The sequence below is a fragment of the Rattus rattus genome, chromosome 12 (genome assembly GCF_011064425.1).
Source record: "Rattus rattus isolate New Zealand chromosome 12, Rrattus_CSIRO_v1, whole genome shotgun sequence".
NCBI lineage: Eukaryota > Metazoa > Chordata > Mammalia > Rodentia > Muridae > Rattus > Rattus rattus.
The window spans coordinates 62736847-62744125 of NC_046165.1; the positions used below are offsets into that span (position 1 = coordinate 62736847).

The 7279-nt window shown below is 42.6% G+C and overlaps 1 long non-coding RNA gene and 1 pseudogene across 1 annotated transcript in view; one reads left to right on the forward strand and one right to left on the reverse strand.

Annotated features, from left to right (window-relative positions):
- LOC116914019 overlaps positions 1-7279 on the forward strand; it is a 49871-nt gene that overhangs the window by 3416 nt on the left and 39176 nt on the right. The gene's annotated exons all lie outside the window — the stretch shown is intronic.
- LOC116914017 lies at positions 551-2055 on the reverse strand (annotated as a pseudogene).

Below are 7279 nucleotides of genomic sequence, written 5' to 3' on the forward strand. Positions count from 1 at the left end.
TCCTTGGTGCATGGCCGTAGTTCTGTAGGCCATCAGTCCTGCTACCTGAGAATGAAGAGAAGCCTGTTGCTTCCTTCCTAAGACCAAGAAGATCCAGGCATGGTGCTTACTGCCTGTAATCCCCTTGGGAAGCTGAGGCAGGAGGACTACTGTGAGATCAAGACCAGCATGTACTACAGAATATGACTGTCTCAAACACAATGGGCCAAAAAGAATTCCACTCTCGGTGGAAAAGAAAGCATAAGAGTCTCTGTTTTCACAGTAAATGCTAAGTCAACAGTTACCTGGTAAATGGGTTTAACTCTATCTAGGGAACTAAAAGCAACACCATTATCAAGGTAAATAACATGTTCTTTAAAACATGGTATTGTTTACAGTTTGCCTTAAACTTCTATCTATTTATTTATCTTTCTTTGGTGTTAGATTAAATAGGCTTCATTTTTAGAGATAAAAATAGCAGTTGAGCTATTTTAATAATTCATATTCTCTTAAAGGCAATTCAAAACACTTTTGTAAATGCATAATTATACTTACGAGTCAAAAGCACTATACATTCATACCATACACATTTTAAAATAAGTACAGCCCGGGGCTGGAGAGATGGCTCAGCTGTTAGGAGCATGTAGAGTTCTTCCAGAAGACTAGAGGTTGCTTCTCAGCACCCATGCTGGGAAAATTGCATGCGACTCCCATTCTAGGAACACCTGGTACCTCTGTGGCACTTGCACGCACATATATGTGCACATTCACACACACATATACATATAATTAAAAATAACAAATAGGTCTTTAAAACAATAAGTACATGCAGATAGTGAGAAAATGTGTACTTGTGAGTCCTTTGTAGATCACTTAGTGATTTTTTTTTTTCAATCCCAAATTGTCCCCAAAGAGCCCAAGTTGTACTTGTGATCAGGATCTTGTTTCTGGAGCTAGGAAACTGAGGTCTCACTGGTCGGCCTGCTGCACGGTTCCCTTCTCAGACACACGGATACCATCCAGAACCTTCCTGATAGCCTCGTTTCTAACTGTTGTGGCTGAAGCAGAGCCGCTGAATTTGAAACAAGCTCAATATCATTTCCTTCAAGGATTTATTCATCCCGCGGGGCTTGAGAGACAGAGCAAGCAACACCCGTCCTCATCCGAACCCTGTGGATGTATTTTTCACCCAAGAAATTTAAGATTTCAACCAGAGACCCATTCTCCTGAATAACGACGTTGATGGGGAAGTGAGCAAACACAGACCTCATCTTGTAATGGAGGCCCAGTGTCTCACCCTTGATCATGTTCTGAACGTGACTGCAGATGCTTCTGACAGTGGCCAGTTCTTTCTGTTACCCCACCACTTGTCAACACGGAGCCTTTTCTTTTTCTTTCCAAGAAGACTCAGCTCTACACTGATGTGATTGAAGTCCCTCCGTAGAGTTCCCCTGGGGCCCTTCACAATGGCTGTGCGTCCCTCAGAGTGATGCCCACAGTTTCTGGAATGTCGACAGTCTGATTGCTGAGAATGGTCTTCATTCTCCCAGTAGATGGTGCCCACTTAGTAATTTTTTTTTAAGTAGCTTCTTAAAAAGTCCTTTCTAAAGTTTCTTATACAACAGTGATTTTTTTTTTAATGGACACCACATCCACATTACATTAACATACTTTGTTATCAGGTCCCAAACCCTTAGACTTCCCTGTGATGTCACAGCTGCCATGGAGGCAGCCCAGAGGAGCTTAAGTAAACACTTTCAGATGACATAATGCAATTCTGAAGGAGGAACAGCCTCAGCCAAACTCTGCCATACAGATTGTTTCTCCGTACGCCCGAATGCTCGCTCCCCTGGTGTGATGGCAGTTCGTGGTTGCCACCTTAACTACAACTGGAATCAAATAAAACCCAGATGGCTGGGCACACCTGTGAGGGATGTTTTTCTTCTTAATTAAATAATCGGAAGTGAGAAGGCACACTTCTAATCCAGTTCTTGAGATAGGAGCATACACAGCTAATCTAACTTTGAGGTGGGAAGATCTACCTTTAATCTGGGCCACACCTTTTACTGGCAGCCAATAAAGGAAAAGGACACGGAAAAGGGAAGCTCGCTGTGGCTCTCCTCACAAGGTAGTTCCTTCACTGGCATTAGACCAGCTGAGACATGTAGCCTTGTGGATTTGTGACCTTCCTTGATAAACAGCCATTGTTGGCCTAGCTGGAGCACAACCTGTAAACCGTTCTACACGTACACATACATAGTTCTACATGTACACATACATAGTTCTACATGTACACATACATAGTTCTATATGTACACATACATAGTTCTACATGTACACATACATAGTTTCTACATGTACACATACATAGTTTCATTCTGAAGTTCTGTTCCTCTAGAAAGCCTTGACTAATACAGATTTTTGATACCAGAAGTACTAGAACGGCAGAAATATACAGATGAATTTTGGTTTTTTTCGGAGCTGGGGACCGAACCCAGGGCCTTGTGCTTGCTAGGCAAGCGCTCTACCACTGAGCTAAATCCCCAACCCCATGAATTTTTTTTTTAAGTATCTGGATTAGGCTTTCCAATTTGCCAACGAATTACTGAAGCCTCTCCTGGAAACTCAGTACTGAAAGCCCATGGTGTGAACTATTTTACAGATTTAAGGAGACAAATGTATTCAATTGACTCACCAGTTCTGAGAGGCAACAGATTTGGTGAGTCTGTACATAAAACTTTTAAGTGTTTGTGGGAAAATGATGGGGCTGGTTGGTTGCTCCCAGCATCTCTGGATAAACTGACAAAGGAAAAGAATGAGCTCTGTGATTTAAAAAAAAAAATTTAACCAGCTTCTAGCATTTTGGAATATATTGTAGGACAGTGAACCCAGGGGTAAAATGGCCAGCTCCGTATGCACAGAAGCAGTCTAAAGGTTTATAAGTGTGCCCTGGAAGTGAATCTTCTCTCCAGCAGCCATTACAGCTCGCATTATAGAAAATCAAACCAAAGCCCTCATAAGGTTGGCCAAATTACAGTGAAAATTCAGATCCTAGCATTTGGGGGCTGTCAGCTGTTAAGTATGAGCATTCATTGGTAAAAAGTGGACTCCTGTAACTTGGGGGGAGATATATGGGAGGGTCCTATTGAGTCTGAGATCTCTGCTAGCTGAGACTCCCGGGGGCTTCTCTCACCTGAGGAAGCAGTCTACAACTTCAGCAGACGTACTTCTACCCCCACCCTGAAATACTGCCTCTTCCGACTTTGATTAGGGAAATTAATCCTTCCTTGTCTGCTAAGCCAGCAGTGCGTTTCTCTGAAAAAAATGTCAGATAAGACATTACTGCTATCCCTCAGTACCCACCAACAGTTGCCTCCAGACCCAAAACCAGTTAAAACCAAGCAGGCCCCAACAAGGAGCTAGAAAGTAGTCCATGAGGAGGTGTGCTGTACTACTAAAGAGCTTTACTGGGTATTCGTTCATTCAGGCAGAAATCTTGAGACTATGTATGGAAATGGATGTTAAGGCTGAGGGATAATGGAAAGAACATGAAACTGGACCCAGAGTTGATTAATATGTGAGTTGAGATTCTAGTTTAATATGGAAGCAAGCCAGTAAGCAGCACCCTTCCTTGGCCCATGCATCAGCTCCTGCCTCCAGATTCCTTACCCATTTAAGTTCCTGTCCCAACTTCCTTCAGTGATAAACTATGATGTGGAAGTGTAAGCCAAATAAACCCTTTTCCCTCAGCTTGCTTTTGGTCATGGTGTTTTATCAAAGCAATAGTAACTAGGACACCTGGCTACAGAATTACTGCACACTAACAATAACATGGGAGGAAACCAGAAGTGGTGCCCAGCTAGCTCTAGATGTTTCAGATTGAGTAAGAATTGAGGAAATTATTTCCAAGGCCATCTAACGAGTGTTTTCTTTCTTTCTCTCTTTCTTTCTTTCTTTCTTTCTTTCTTTCTTTCTTTCTTTCTTTCTTTCTTTCTTTTAACTTTATAAACGGGCACTTAAGAATGTAGCTGCCTTTAATCCCAGCACTTGGGAGGCAGAGGCAAGTGGATCTCTTGAGTTCAAGTCTACAAACCAAGTTCCAGGACAACCAGGGCTACACAGAGTAACCCTGTCCCTATAAAACAAAAATGAGAGAGAGAGGGAGAAAGGAAGAGAGGGAGAGACAGAGACAGAGAGGGAGAGAGAGAATAAGAATGAGAATGTAACACTATCCTACAGTAAAACTGGCACACTAAGGTTCAAAACCAAGCCATGATATTACTGTCTTAGTTACTTGTCTATCACTGTGTTAAAGCACCGTGACCAAGGCAAAGTCCTTATTTGTGACTTACAATTTCAAAGAGTTAGACTCCATGACCATCATAGCAGGGAGCGTGGCAGCAGGCATTCAGGCACCATGCTAGAGCAGTAACAGAACTCATTATTGAGACACAACCAGGAGGCAGGGGGAGGGAGACTAAGAGACTGACTAACAGACACAGAGACACACTGGGAATAGCTTGGGCTTTTGAAAGCCCAAAGCCCATCTCCACAGTCACACTTCCTCCAACAAGGCCACACCTTCCAATCCTTCCCAAAAAAGTTCCACCAACTGGGAATCAAGCATTCACATATATAAGCCTACGGGGGCAGTTATCATTCAAACCACACTTACAGCTAATAACAACAATGTTGTAGCTATGGATAATTAAAAGTCAAGTATGATCTAACTGTTCATTAAGTAGAATAATTCAAACTCCTTGTGTTATTTTTCTTTACCTTTCTACGGTAAAGAATACCTTTCTGTGGGTTTAAAATGCAATTTGGAGTGTTTGAGGTACATGCTCCCATGCATGTGCATGTAGAGCTTAGAAGAAAATGTTTGGGTGTCTTTTTTTGTTCTTTACCTTGCTCTTAGAGACGGTCTCTCACTGAACCTATTTTGACAAGATTGGCTGGCCAGCAAGTTCCAGGATCTACCTGTCTCTAACTACCAACACAGGAGTTAGAGCCGGTATGGGGTGTGGTCATGCCAAGTTTTATGTGGTTCTGGGGATTCAAATTCATGCCCCCTTGCTTGGATAGCAAACGTTCTTGCTTACTGAGCCATCTCCTAATCCCTATGGTTTATTTTTTAAAAGGAATATTTCCAAAGTCAACTAAAATGCATATTTTTTATCATGTGAGCATATTTTTTATCATGTTAAGCATAAGCCTTGATGTGTCCGTTATGAATAAGACCAAAAATTCATGGATGGGGTTTGAAAGAGAAATTGCTGAGCATTTAGGAAAATATTTCTGTGCCAAAATGACCTTAGTTGCTAAATATTGAAAGTAAAAAAATTACTATTATCTGCATATTTCAAAATTAGAATCACCTCCATGAAAAATATAATTACAAGATGTTTTATGTTTAGTTCTTTTCTGTAATCTTAATTTCACTGGTCATTTGGTTTTCATCTATGTTCAGATGCTATTTTTGCCATATATATAAACATATACATATTATAATGCATGTATAATATATTCATATATTTGCCTTTTGCATTTTCTTCTTATGACATTTTATTTTTATGTGTGTGTGCCTGTGTTTCTGTGTGCCGTGGTACACATGTGGAGGTCAGAGAACAGCTTGCAGGAGTCCATTCCCTTCCCCCACCGTGTGGATCCTGGAGATCAGACTGAGACATCAGGCTTGGCAGCAATCGCCTTTACCCACTGAACTCTCTTGTTGGCCACCGTCTCCATTAACTCCTGGGTGGCAGTCACTTTGATGTGATAGTTTAAGGTTCTGCAACCTTTGATGAAAAGTGCAGATATTTTTATTTTCTGATACATAATTGCTTAGAGGAAGGGCAAGGTCAGCTAGATGTCCTCCTTTCTTGTACGTGATTGTGTCTTCTGCCTGGAGGTCTGAGAAGATTTTCCTTCCTTTCACATCTGATTATCCACAGCGGAGTATGGGAGCACATGCCTCTAATCCCAGATCCCAAGACCTGCAGGCAGGAGGATCTAGAGTCCAAGGGCAACATCAGCCTGGACTACGGGAGATCTTATTTCATTCAAACAACAAAAACAGCCTAACCAGGATATGCCTCAAAATTGAGGACTATACGCCCATTTTTGTTTAAGCGTTTTCTGCAGATACAGTTTGTCACGAGTTTTGGGAAATGCTCTTCTGGTCCATCACCAAGTGCAGTGTTTTTATCTCACTTGTGTTATGTTCTAGATGAGTGAATATGCATTCCGTCTTCTGTCTTGCTTGGACAGCGTCTTCTTGGCAGTTACTTTGGTCTGTTTCCTCCAGTATTTGTTACGATCCCTACAGTTCCTTAACTCTACCTGTTTCCTGGAACTTATTGAATACCTTAACTCTGAACCAGGGACCTTTGCCTCTATAAAGTTTATATTATATTGCAATGAGGAAACAGATAGTGTGACAGGGAGGGGGCCCGGGGTCACACATCAGATATCCTGCATTGTCAGATACTTACATTACAATTCATAACAGTACCAAAATTACAGTTATGAGTAGCAGTGAAAATCATTTTATGGCTGGGGCTCACCACAACAGGAGGAACTGTATTAAAGGGTCGCAGCGTGAGGAAAGCTGAGAACCACTGCTATCGATAGAGTTGTTAGAAGGCTGTAAGTCCGACGTTGAGAAGAGAACTGCGTAAAGAGAGGAAGTGGACTTGGCAAAGACCCAGGCAACTTCGACACAGAGAATAGTGTGTGCAAAGGCTCTGCGGGAGAGCACTGTGTTCAAGAGCGTGGGGCGAGCCGGGCTGAGCATCTTGCTCAGTGATACAGCGCTTGCTTAGCTTGCCAGGCACAGGGTTCAGTCCTCATAGCAATAACAGTGATTTTTTTTTTAAAGAAGCCTAATGACTTACAAGGGAAAAGATGGGAGATCAGGGAAAAACATGGGTTCAATCACAAAATCTGTTGGTCATAGAAAAGTCTGAGTTTTGCTCTAAATGTGAGAAGCGTGCAGGCGGCTGAGTAAGAGGAGGCCCAGAGCAGAAAGGATTGTGTCTTGCCTGGTGTGAGCACACACCATTAGTCCCAGCACTCAGAAGGCAGGCAGGACATGGGCAGGAGAATCTCCATGAGTCTGTGTGGGACCTGCCACTCTGCACGGCTCCTGGGGAGGTGAAATGCACAGCTGGGTGCGTGCTGGGCTTCAGGGGAGCGCACAGACACCAAGACACTGCTGTGGGTGGGCAAGTACAGTCTGAGATGTGAGAAATTCAGAACTGATGTATCCCTGACCCCTGGGCACCCAGTTGCTGCTGGG